Consider the following 13196-nt stretch of genomic DNA (forward strand, 5'->3'; position numbering starts at 1 on the left):
CGTAATCCCACAGAACGTCAACGAACGGTAATGTCCGATGTTGCAAAGTGGACTGGCTCACACGTTGAGTGAATTATTTAAGAGCACGCATTTACGCGAAACTCCATCATTCGCCGGCAAGCCGTTTAAAGCAAGCGGCAGTCTGGTAATGTTATACGACTCTCAGCCAGAGGTGGTCCGGGAACAGTATCCGAGGACCGCAATGTGCGTTCGAAATGTCAATGTTCATGTATCCTGCAGTTCACATGTCGACGCGCAATTAGCTGCGTTCTTCATCGACCCACGAGCCAAGTGATCCACCGTTCAGGGTGATTTTATATATATTTATACATGTTTCGATCGTGATCCCCTCGAAATCGTTTAAGATAACTCGGGCGATTCTGAAACTAGTATGATTTTATGGTTACAATTAGTACACCGTAAAGCTTTCGCGTTTCGGTCCGAGATACAAAATCTCGTTTCAAAATTGAAATATGAATATTTCACTGTGTGTGAGATTGAAAAATCTGCTTTCGCTGATTTTTCATTTTCTTAAAACAACGCAATGAAGCGAATGTTCAAATTCGCACAATTTGAATAAAATGTGCAGAGTATATAGAATACTAACGCAAGCGTTTACTACAATCGACTTTAAAACACTAGACTTTCATCTAGCGCCCAAAGAATTGATTGAGCTATGCGTTTAAAGTATAATATTCAAAAAGAACGCCGTTTTCACAACGAACTTCGTCATTCGCTCAGGCATCTGGCGATACCGAGCAGATATACATGGCAGTGCTCTCACACAATGCATAAGAGCGCTAAGCGGTTGTAAACTGCGTCACGCTGCTTTTGCACACTGCGCAATATTTTGCGACTAGCTCCGGTCAAACGTTAATGAAACGAATGATCATTGCCAGAGGCTTTTGCCCACAGTATATTATACTATGGGAGCGCACAACATTTAGTCTGCAACATTATATTGCGACATATAGCACACGTTTCATTCACTTAATAGTAAATGTACGTTAATGATCCTTCCGCAGGTTCACCTACGGAAACCTTGTTACGACTTTTACTTCCTCTAAATAATCAAGTTTGGTTATCTTCCCAGCAACATCGGCAATGTCGAAACGCTGCCGCGCACCGGTCCGAAGACCTCACTAAATAATTCAATCGGTAGTAGCGACGGGCGGTGTGTACAAAGGGCAGGGACATAATCAACGCAAGCTTATGACTCGCGCTTACTAGGAATTCCTCGTTCATGGGGAAGAATTGCAAGCCCCAATCCCTAGCACGAAGAGGCTTCAACGGATTACCCGGACCTTTCGGCCAAGGAAAACCTGCTGATCTCTTCAGTGTAGCGCGCGTGCGGCCCAGAACATCTAAGGGCATCACAGACCTGTTATTGCTCAATTTCGTGCGACTAAATGTCGCCTGTCCCTCTAAGAAGATATATTTGTACGCCGGTAGTGAGAACCACAACCAACAACGACCGAAGCCGAAGCGGAGGGTCTTTGCGATACCAGAAAGTACGTCTATTTAGCAGGCTAGAGTCTCGTTCGTTATCAGAATTAACCAGACAAATCACTCCACCAACTAAGAACGGCCATGCACCACCACCCACCGAATCAAGAAAGAGCTCTCAATCTGTCAATCCTTCCGGTGTCTGGACCTGGTGAGGTTTCCCGTGTTGAGTCAAATTAAGCCGCAGGCTCCACTCCTTGTAGTGCCCTTCCGTCAATTCCTTTAAGTTTCAGCTTTGCAACCATACTTCCCCCGGAACCCAAAAGCTTTGGTTTCCCGGAAGCTGCCCGCCGAGTCATCGGAGGAACTTCGGCGGATCGCTAGCTGGCATCGTTTATGGTTAGAACTAGGGCGGTATCTGATCGCCTTCGAACCTCTAACTTTCGTTCTTGATTGATGAAAACACATTTGGCAAATGCTTTCGCTTCTGTCCGTCTTGCGACGATCCAAGAATTTCACCTCTAACGTCGCAATACGAATGCCCCCAGTTGTCCCTATTAATCATTACCTCGGAATTCCGAAAACCAACAAAATAGAACCGAGGTCCTATTCCATTATTCCATGCACACAATATTCAGGCGAATGAGCCTGCTTTAAGCACTCTAATTTGTTCAAAGTAAACGTACCGGCCCACCTCGACACTCGGTGAAGAGCACCTTGGTAGGATTTTGAGTTGGGCCGCCTTTTTACGGGCTAAGCCCACCGGTAGGACGTCCCACAGACATGCCAGTTGAACACCGCGAGCGGTGAACCGACAGTGTGGGACACAGATTCAACTACGAGCTTTTTAACCGCAACAACTTTAATATACGCTATTAGAGCTGGAATTACCGCGGCTGCTGGCACCAGACTGGCCCTCTAATAGATCCTCGTTAAAGGATTTAAAGTGTACTCATTCCGATTACGGGGCCTCGGATGAGTCCCGTATCGTTATTTTTCGTCACTACCTCCCCGTGCCGGGAGTGGGTAATTTGCGCGCCTGCTGCCTTCCTTGGATGTGGTAGCCGTTTCTCAGGCTCCCTCTCCGGAATCGAACCCTGATTCCCCGTTACCCGTAACAACCATGGTAGTCGCAGAAACTACCATCGACAGTTGATAAGGCAGACATTTGAAAGATGCGTCGCCGGTACTAGACCGTGCGATCGGCACAAAGTTATTCAGAGTCACCAAGTCAAACGGTGAGCAAGGCAAGCCCGCCACCGATTGGTTTTGATCTAATAAAAGCATTCCTTCCATCTCTGGTCGGAACTCTATTTGCATGTATTAGCTCTAGAATTACCACAGTTATCCAAGTAATGTGGGTACGATCTAAGGAACCATAACTGATGTAATGAGCCATTCGCGGTTTCACCTTAATGTGGCTTGCACTGAGACATGCATGGCTTAATCTTTGAGACAAGCATATACTACTGGCAGGATCAACCAGGGTGCTATATATATAATAGCATAGTGCGTAAATGTCCCTCGGCGTCACCCGAGAGACCACACTTTGTATAGAAAAGTTCGATGAATATTTCTAAACAACGAATTTTCTTACATATATATATCTGAGTCGTACGATATTCCCTGGACATGACGAACAGTTTACATCGCGACTTGATATTTTATATATTCTGCGCTTACACAGAGGCTAGACCTTTAACAACCGTCGAAACGGCGGTCCGTACATGAAATTTGCGGTCCGCAGACCCAGTTAATTTCAAACAGTCTCTTTACCCTTCGTTAGATTGAAAACGTCGGGGCGAATTCATTATAAGAATTCATCGTTATAACTAACTTTTATTCTCGCTCGGAGAGTATTGAGTTGATTGCATTTGTATATTTTATTTTCCGCATAAGAGTCTTTGCGTCAACGACACATGCCCGCGGATATGCTGTACAGTATGGTTGAACACTTATAAATAAGGTCCAGAACCCGGCCGTAAACCGACATCCGAACATATACGGCGTATATTATTCTAGACACGGTCTACGACAGTTTGACCTGCAGCGACGGGTCGCCTCGGGTTACCGTGCGAACCATCACCGCGATGGTCTGGACAGGCTATATGGCGGGTCGCAAGAAAATAAATTCTCTAGGACGCGCAACCACTTTAGCAATTTTAGAGCACGTTGTGGTCCAAAAACAAACGTCCTCGCTTTAAAATTGAAATATGAATATTTCACTGTGTGTGAGATTGAAAAATCTGCTTTCGCTGATTTTTCATTTTCTTAAAACAACGCAATGAAGCGAATGTTCAAATTCGCACAATTTGAATAAAATGTGCAGAGTATATAGAATACTAACGCAAGCGTTTACTACAATCGACTTTAAAACACTAGACTTTCATCTAGCGCCCAAAGAATTGATTGAGCTATGCGTTTAAAGTATAATATTCAAAAAGAACGCCGTTTTCACAACGAACTTCGTCATTCGCTCAGGCATCTGGCGATACCGAGCAGATATACATGGCAGTGCTCTCACACAATGCATAAGAGCGCTAAGCGGTTGTAAACTGCGTCACGCTGCTTTTGCACACTGCGCAATATTTTGCGACTAGCTCCGGTCAAACGTTAATGAAACGAATGATCATTGCCAGAAGCTTTTGCCCACAGTATATTATACTATAGGAGCGCACTTGATTACAGCAATAATTTGTCGAGTAATCACAAGATTTCATATTTGTGGTCCGCAGACCCAAATAATTTCAACTCGCTCCGATCAAACGTTCATAAAACGAAAGACCATCGCTGCGAGAAGCTTTGCTAGTTCTGCTATTTTCACATATATTTGACCGTAGTCAATTTGTAAAATTTTATATTATTAAAATATATAGATTTCATATTTGCGGTCCGCAGACCCAAATAATTTCAACTCTCTCTGATCGAACGTTTAAAAACGAATGATCCTACCACCAGTTATCTATAGCCGCAAACCAGCATCCGAATATGTACGGGGTATATAATTCTAGATGTGGCTCACAACATTATTAAAAGTTACGCTAATATATCATTGACAGACTAAAAGTATCGAATATGATGTAAAAACTACACCGGGGAATGATATCCGTACCCGCCCGAACAACATAGCGTACTTTAGCCTGAGCTTGCTCGCATCGCACTCGACACGACCTATTCCCCTATATAAGGCGCGCGGCCACAGCGTAGGTATTTGACTGAGTCCCAAGCGATGTGCATTTGACCTGCGGCGAGGGCCTGCTCGCGCTTACGGTGTGAATCGTCAAGACAAAAGTCTGGGAAAATTTCGAACTGTGAACCCTTATGATAGAAAAATTTTTGTCGAAAATTTTGTTAGATGTTCAAACAGTTTTATATATATGGACAATATGAATTATAGTTAATTATTGAGTTTTTAGGTGTTTTTTGGGTTTTTTTAAACTTTTGTATAAAATTATGTATTTATTGATTTTTATAGATCTCAATGAATATGAAACAAATTTATATATAGTTATATTATTTTTTATAATTATTTGTTTAAATTTTCTAATTTTACAATAAATGTTCAAACCAGTTTTCCTCGATTTTCTCTTAAACCGTAAAAGATACAAAAAAACTTTATTCGTACGAAAGATGCAGAATAAAATTACGAATAAAATGGTATATAAATGGTTAGGTGTGTTCATATAATTTTCTCTAGATTTTCCGATTTTTCCAAATTTTCACGACGGCAACTCGCCTGTAGGCTACACCGTGCAAAATTCGAAGTTGTGATGTATGGAAAAAGAACTAAGAATTTTGAGACCTTTCTAATGATGTATAATAGTTTATATGTTTTCTTTAGAGAAATATCGAATCGTGAGGAGTATTGCTCCAACCTAGCCGCACTTTGCATTTTGACAAGTTAACATCTTCACATATTGCTCTATAACATCAAAACCGTAAAAGATACGAAAAAACTTTGTTCGTACGAAAGATGCAGAATAAAATTATGAATAAAATGGTATATAAATGGTTAGGTGTGTTCATATAATTTTCTCTAGATTTTCCGATTTTTCCAAATTTTCACGACGGCAACTCGCCTGTAGGCTACACCGTGCAAAATTCGAAGTTGTGATGTATGGAAAAAGAACTAAGAATTTTGAGACCTTTCTAATGATGTATAATAGTTTATATGTTTTCTTTAGAGAAATATCGAATCGTGAGGAGTATTGCTCCAACCTAGCCGCACTTTGCATTTTGACAAGTTAACATCTTCACATATTGCTCTATAACATCAAACCGTAAAAGATACGAAAAAACTTTGTTCGTACGAAAGATGCAGAATAAAATTATGAATAAAATGGTATATAAATGGTTAGGTGTGTTCATATAATTTTCTCTAGATTTTTCGATTTTTCCAAATTTTCACGACGGCAACTCGCCTGTAGGCTACACCGTGCAAAATTCGAAGTTGTGATGTATGGAAAAAGAACTAAGAATTTTGAGACCTTTCTAATGATGTATAATAGTTTATATGTTTTCTTTAGAGAAATATCGAATCGTGAGGAGTATTGCTCTAACCTAGCCGCACTTTGCATTTTGACAAGTTAACAACTACACAGATTGCCTTATACTGTCTAAACCGTAAAAGATACAAAAAAACTTTGTTCGTACGAAAGATGCAGAATAAAATTATGAATAAAATGGTATAGGAATGGTTAAGTGTGTTCATATAATTTTCTCGAGATTTTCCGATTTTCCTGAAATTTTACGACGGCAACTCGCCTGTAGGCCACACCGTTCGGAATTCGAAGTTGTGATGTATGGGAAAAAAACTAAGAATTTTGAGACCTTTCTAACGATGTATAATAGTTTATATGTTTTCTTTAGAGAAATATCGAATCGTGAGGAGTGTTGCTCTAACCTATCCGCACTTTGCATTTTGACAAGTTAACAACTACACAGATTGCCTTATTCTGTCTAAACCGTGAAAGATACAAAAAAACTTTGTTCGTACGAAAGATGCAGAATAAAATTACGAATAAAATGATGTATAACTCGATATATGTCATAATATATTTTTCATGAGATTTTTCAATTTTTACTTTAAATTAAAAAATGTTTGAAATTTTTCGCTGACTTTAAATTCATTTGCGGGTTATGCTTTTTTTTACAATATTGTTTCAAATGATGTAAAAAGTTAAATTAGCGAGGTGCCTCAATATGCAAAAAATTGGCCCACTCTAATATATATATATATATATATATATATATATATATATATATATATATACGTCTTATATCATGACTTATAAAATATCCCAATTTGAATAAAAATTTCGAACAATTTCAAAAAAAAATTATCTCTATAAACGACTGTTTGTTTTTACTCATGATGATGACGAACTAACATATAGTTCTTCATTATATATTGAAATTGGATTTTGATGCTGTACACTGGCATTCACTTGTCCGAGGCGATACAGTATAGTATCAACACGAGTCAAAATATGAATTCGAAACGTCATAAATCTTGCATTTTATGGACGTATGACTAGATCATCTCGCATTTGACAGATAACGAACTTTGTCGTCGTTGCATATATCAATATATTTAGCAAGCAACATATCACATAAACTAGTAGGGCGCATGGCTTCGTACCTTAAGGCAAATTGCTTGAACTTTTCGTACCGTAATTAAAAATTCGAGAAATAAAAATAATCAATAATTTTTTAAAAAAATTCAAATAGTATTGTGTAACAATGCATTTCGTGCGGGTTTAATAAATAATCAAAGTACAAGGCCAGCGCACGAATACGGAAGTACACATATGTCACGTCTTATACTGAATAAATAGAGTAGTTATCGTCCAGCAAAGGCAGTGATGTCTTAGGAGAGAATCCAGTTCAATAATGTCTTAAAGAGAGTATGTCTTAGCACGAATCTATGCTAGTTTGTGATGTGAAGTTATTAAAGATTAAATAAAGTTATAGTCAAAATTAGATTCAATGTTTGTATTCTACTTTGCGTAAAGACTCTTTCAGCCTATACCAATATAAAGTGCTCACGGTTCTGAGGAGACTCATACCAGTGTTGTTATTTTATTATAACTTTAAGCTCTGCCCACGACACCAGGAAAAGGTTGGACGGATCTAGCACCCCATTGGAGAGTGGATCAATCTACATTTGGAACCCAACCCAATCCAATCAACACCCCACAACATTTCCGATATCATTTCAATAGATTATATATTGTAAATACATACCGTAAATTTATATGTGCTTATTGGGCGACTTATGTGTGTGCTTACAAAAAATTTCTCATATTTTTATTATATTTTTTATTTTTTGATAATTTTGAAGTTAAAAAAAATAGATTTTTTTAAATTTTTGAAAATATAGAAATTTTTGAAAATGTTCGATTTTTTTTGAAAATTTCGAAATATTCTCAAATTTTTGTAGGAAATCGTTTTTTTTTTAATTTAGATGTTTTTCAAAATTTTCGAAATTTAGATATTTTTTTCAAACTGATAAAAAATTAGAATTTTCCGTTTTTTTTTTTTAATTCTGATTTTTTTTTTGAAAATTTTCAAAACAACGAAATTTTTTATAAAACCATTTTTGGCACACTGTCTACACAAGCAAACGTTTTTTTGAATTAATCTAATCGGATGTTCCGTTCTCTCAAAAACTGCATGAACATTTTTGCATCCTTTGCGCTCCATACCTGCGGAACGGCAGGATGTGCTTTTTGCAAAAAACGCCTTGCGATCGATTACGAACCGAATGATTTTTCAATTTTATGAATTGGTTATTCCATACTGTCGAAAATGTCGAAGACATTTGTTTGAACCATATAAATAAACTTCAAAATTAAAAATCTTGGTATGGAACCCAAAAATTGACACAAAATGTGTACACATTATAAACATCTCTATAAAATATCTGATAATTTGATGTGCATATGTCTAGTGAACATTTTTACCGCCAAATTTCATTTAATATATATATATATATATATATATATATATATATATATATATATATATTGAGAGTCCATAACCGTTAGGCCTGCCTTTCCAAAAATTTTATCAATTCTTCGTTTAATCAATACAAATAAAATGGTTTTTGAATTATTCAAATCGGATGCTCTGTTCTCTCAAAAACTGAACTACAATTTTTGGTTCTTTTTGCCCGGTACCTTCAAAACGGCTTGACCTGCCTTCGCCAAAAACTAATCAGCACGTCTCCGTCACGAGGTGTTCGAGGAATATTAAATGTATTGAAATAGATTATTATAAATACTATAACATTGTCTAATATTTTTAATAATCACAAAACACAAAGATAAAAATATTCACTTAAAGTATATAAGTTTTTTTTTTATTTGTATAGTTTTATTGCCAATCAAAATAATATACATTCTTAATACAATGTGCTGGGTGTAAATGCATTTAAGAAACCATCTTTTATGAGATATCTTTCTTTTTTTATTTTTACATATTATTTAAGATCGTATGGGCATTTTTTTTCAATCTTCGAGTGGGATATTCCTCGCTTAATTCTTTTAAATACTTTTGTGGGTGACCTGGTAGTTTTTCGTGGTATTTTTTGCTCTTTTCTTTTATCATTTCACTAATAGTTTTGATCTTTAGGTCTTTAGGGTATCATTTGTAATATACCAGGGTGCGTTCACAATGCATCTTAAAATTTTTGATTGCGCTATTTGTATTTTTTTTTATATTTGAATTTCTTGCGCACGCCCATACCTCAATTCCGTATGTCCAGATTAGGATAATTATTGTTTTATATAACAGGAGTTTATTTTCATAGCACATATTTGAACTCCTGCCAATTAGCCAATACAACTTTTTGAACTTCTTCTCCATCTGTTTTCTTTTCATTTTGATGTGCGTTGACCAGCTCAATTTTCTGTCGAGATGAATCCCAAGGTATTTTACGCTCTCATATTTTGGTATTTTTTTGTTGTTTATGTTTACGCTTGAGAAGTTCAGGGTTCTTGTTGTGAAGGTTATATGGCTAGATTTTGTTTCATTTAATTTTTCTTCCACTTATTGAGCCACTTTTCAAATTCGGAGACATATTGTTGAACATTTGCCGTTGCGCCGGATGCACTTGTATAAGTTCCCATGACAACTATATCATCGGCAAAAGTTCCAATTATTACATTCCTATCAGTTGGAATGTCGTGTGTGTATATGAGATATAATAGTGTCCCTAAAACACTCCCTTGTGGAACTCCTGACTTGATGTTACGTAATTCTGATGTTTCTGTTCCAACTCAAGATTTCTGAACACTATTCTTTCTTTCTATTGCCATTTGAATACTATTTACTATCCTGTGGCATTGTTGTATTGTGGAGTCCTGGGTTCTGAGTTGACTAGGTAATATATTTAAATACTCTTTTATTCTTACTAATAATAGTTTTTCCAACAATTTGGATAGAATTGGCAGTAAACTGAGTAGTCTGTAAGATGTGACATTTGAAGCTGGTTTTTCTGGTTTTAAAATCATTATAACTTTTGAAATTTTAAAACATTTTGACCAATATCCTAACCTAAATATTGCATTATAAATACATGTCAGCAGAACAATTGCTTTTCTAGACAATTCTTTCAAGATTCTTCATTTTATGTTATCTATCCCTGCAATCTTCCTATTATTCATAAGTTTAATAAACTTTTTTATTTCTTTTGCTGTTACTTTTTTATATTTATAGAATCATCATGAATTATTTTTAGAGCATTCCTTACATCGTTGTCAATAAAATCATTACTTGAAGTGAACACATTTGATAAATAATTTGCAAACAAAGGGTATGGGCGTGTTTCCATACAGAATTGGCCCCACCCTGGTATTTAAATAATTTTGATGCCATTTTATAGGTATTTTTGAGAAAATCCGATATATATTATTTAATATATTTTCAGACTAACTTAGTATACTTGCAATTCTATACATTGCTATAGCATGAATAGATATCATATACCGATATACTATTATTATGTATATTTTTTATCAACCTATTTTTTATTTATTTAGTGATAGTTATTAAATAATATTAACTAATAATTAATAATTAATACTTAATTAACAAGTAATAATTAATTAGTTAATTATTAATGATGATTAATGATGATTAAATCATATAATATACATGTGCAATATATAAATAATATATATTTAATTACATAAAAATATAGTTATTATTATACATATACATATAAATATATGATTATTCAAAATATAAATGTATATATCTTGTGTTTTATTAGAAATGTTTTAATTTATCAAGACGCGCGGCGAGCAATGCTGTTGCTAGTCGTTGCGAATGAGAGACGACTTACACGGGTGCTATATGAGCGCGAGCGTGTTCTTGCTCAGATTTTTTCTACTTTTGAATGTGTTCTACCACGTGAAATAAAACAAAATTTTGCACACTAAAAGAAAATTTAATAGCCTTTCTAATGATGCTAATTAAAAATTAGTCCAAACAACCGCACCACCCGAAAATTCAAAACAAAAAATTATTTTCACTTTTTCTCGCACTAACAAATAATTTTTTTACATTATTTGTTATGAACAACATAGATAAGATCAGTATAAATAGAATGACGTTAACATTTTTTCGATATCTCTCATATTTCCGACAAAAAGTGAGTTTGAAAAAAGGGGCCACTTTCACATGTTTTCACTGATATCTTGGCCAAATGATGAGCTACGGATTTGAAATTTGGTATATGGGATTTTCTCGGAAATACCTATAAAATGGCATCAAAATTATTTAAATACCAGGGTGGGGCCAATTCTGTATGGAAACACGCCCATACCCTTTGCCTTTTCCTTGTCACTTTTTGCCCATTCACATAATGATTACGTGACCTTTGCCACATTTTTCTTGCTCGTTTTTTTTTTCCTTTTTAATACTTTAATTTCCATTGTAGCATTTATTAGTAGCATTTTGTACAGATATTTTTTAGAGTATTGATGTAAATTTTTAAGTTATTCTTTATATCTGCTTCAGATTTCAATCTGACTTCAAGGTCTAATTTAGAATCGATTTCTTGTCTAAAAGAGTTTCAGTTTATTTTACTATTAAAAGGACCATTAATTTTTTTACTCTTATTACTGTGGTGCTGATTGTTGCTATAATAGGTATATGATCTGATGATAAAACTAAATTATCTTCTATGTTTGTGTATAAGTCAAAAATGCCATTTATTATATAAAAAAGAGTGCGCGTAAGAATCACACGCGACTGAAGTAAAACTTATTTGCTACTGTACAAAGTAGCAAATTTCAGTTGAGTAAAAATAAATACATCATATAACAATTTTGAATAATGTTTATTAGTAATATGGTAACACTCGTGATGCACACATTTATTAGCATCACTGTCAACTATTATACACATTTATATAATGATAAATTATAAATTATATATTTATGATTGCATTAAAAATATGTATAATATTTACAAACAATAATGTAATCAAAGTCATACTTGAAATATGACATGATCGGTTTAAAGTAATTTCTGATTAATAAATTCTATAATATTTGTTTACACAGTGGATTATGTAAAACAACGCCGAAACAAATATTGTTTTCGTAACTTCACTCATCATGTAATAATTTTGTTTAAAGAACTTCATGTAATTAAAATTAACATACATTCATTTACTGTTTGTATTTTTATACTTTTTCGCTGACGATATAATCTCATTTTTAGAACAGTGAAGCCATACTTTTATATTAGTTTTATTTATCAAGCCCTGCACATAGCTTGATCTATGAATCATTTTCTTTTTTATGTGAACATTAATGCAACGTTCATCATCAATATTACGAGGTAATCAATTATCCATCACTAACGTCAACAGGCACATTTATAATTTGGCCAAATATTCCAAATTGTCCATTTGCATGTCGCAATTGTTTAATTTGCATGGAACACAACCTAGGTGAAATTAACCTTTCAGATACAGTATCTAGTTTAGGTAGATAATTTGGTATAGGTGGAAACACAAACCCGTTAAATTGACACAAAGTGGGAATTTTTCCAGAATTTAATGCCTTTCGACAAGTTTGACATCCAATCTGATTATTTGAATCAATATTCGGAAAACCATTATTAAGAATTTGTTTTTGATCATCATTTGATATTTTTAAGTCACTTTGAAGCCAAAGTCTATCACACACAAAACATACATAGCCAAATCTATCATTTGTAAAATGTTTTTCAAACAATTTTCGTGCATTCCTAAACAAATAGAATTCTTCATATGTAAGTGGACATACTTCATTTGACTCTTGCAAAAGATCAGTTCTTGTCACATTATATGCAGAATCATTAATTTGCAATTGACGTGATGTAGTTTGTGTATCAGAAAAAGTTACAGTAGTAGTTTCATCTAAAAGGATATAAGAATAATATGTTTAAATGTGACAAAAGATTCTTACTTATGTGAATGGTGTTGACATTAACATCGATCTGGCTCAAGATTTTCTAATAAATTGGCAGTAACCGATGTATTTTCCTGCAGTTGTTTTCTTTGACGATGTAACCTTGATCTTTCAGAGTTTGCAAGAAGCTTTAAACCTGCATTAATATTTATAATTACTATTAATTACTATTATAATAAATTAAAATTAGTCTCCATAGCCATCATAAAAGAGAAACATGTAAACTTTCTCTAAATTTTCAATAAAGAAATATTGTTTTCACAATTTCACTTATCATGTAAT

General features: G+C 34.6%; 2 non-coding genes across 2 annotated transcripts; both read right to left on the reverse strand.

Moving 5' to 3' along the window:
• Nucleotides 1–156: 156 nt before the first annotated feature.
• LOC113378989 lies at nucleotides 157–311 on the reverse strand. The gene has a single exon (XR_003367301.1). It is a non-coding gene; the product is annotated as a 5.8S ribosomal RNA (ribosomal RNA).
• Nucleotides 312–1008: 697 nt separating this feature from the next.
• Nucleotides 1009–2935, reverse strand: LOC113378904. Its single transcript, XR_003367251.1, has one exon. It is a non-coding gene; the product is annotated as a small subunit ribosomal RNA (ribosomal RNA).
• Between the last annotated feature and the right edge of the window lie 10261 nt (nucleotides 2936–13196).

The sequence above is a fragment of the Ctenocephalides felis genome, unplaced genomic scaffold (assembly GCF_003426905.1).
Source record: "Ctenocephalides felis isolate EL2017-DRISC unplaced genomic scaffold, ASM342690v1 CF-g0.4_SCAFFOLD_01886, whole genome shotgun sequence".
Classification (NCBI taxonomy): domain Eukaryota; kingdom Metazoa; phylum Arthropoda; class Insecta; order Siphonaptera; family Pulicidae; genus Ctenocephalides; species Ctenocephalides felis.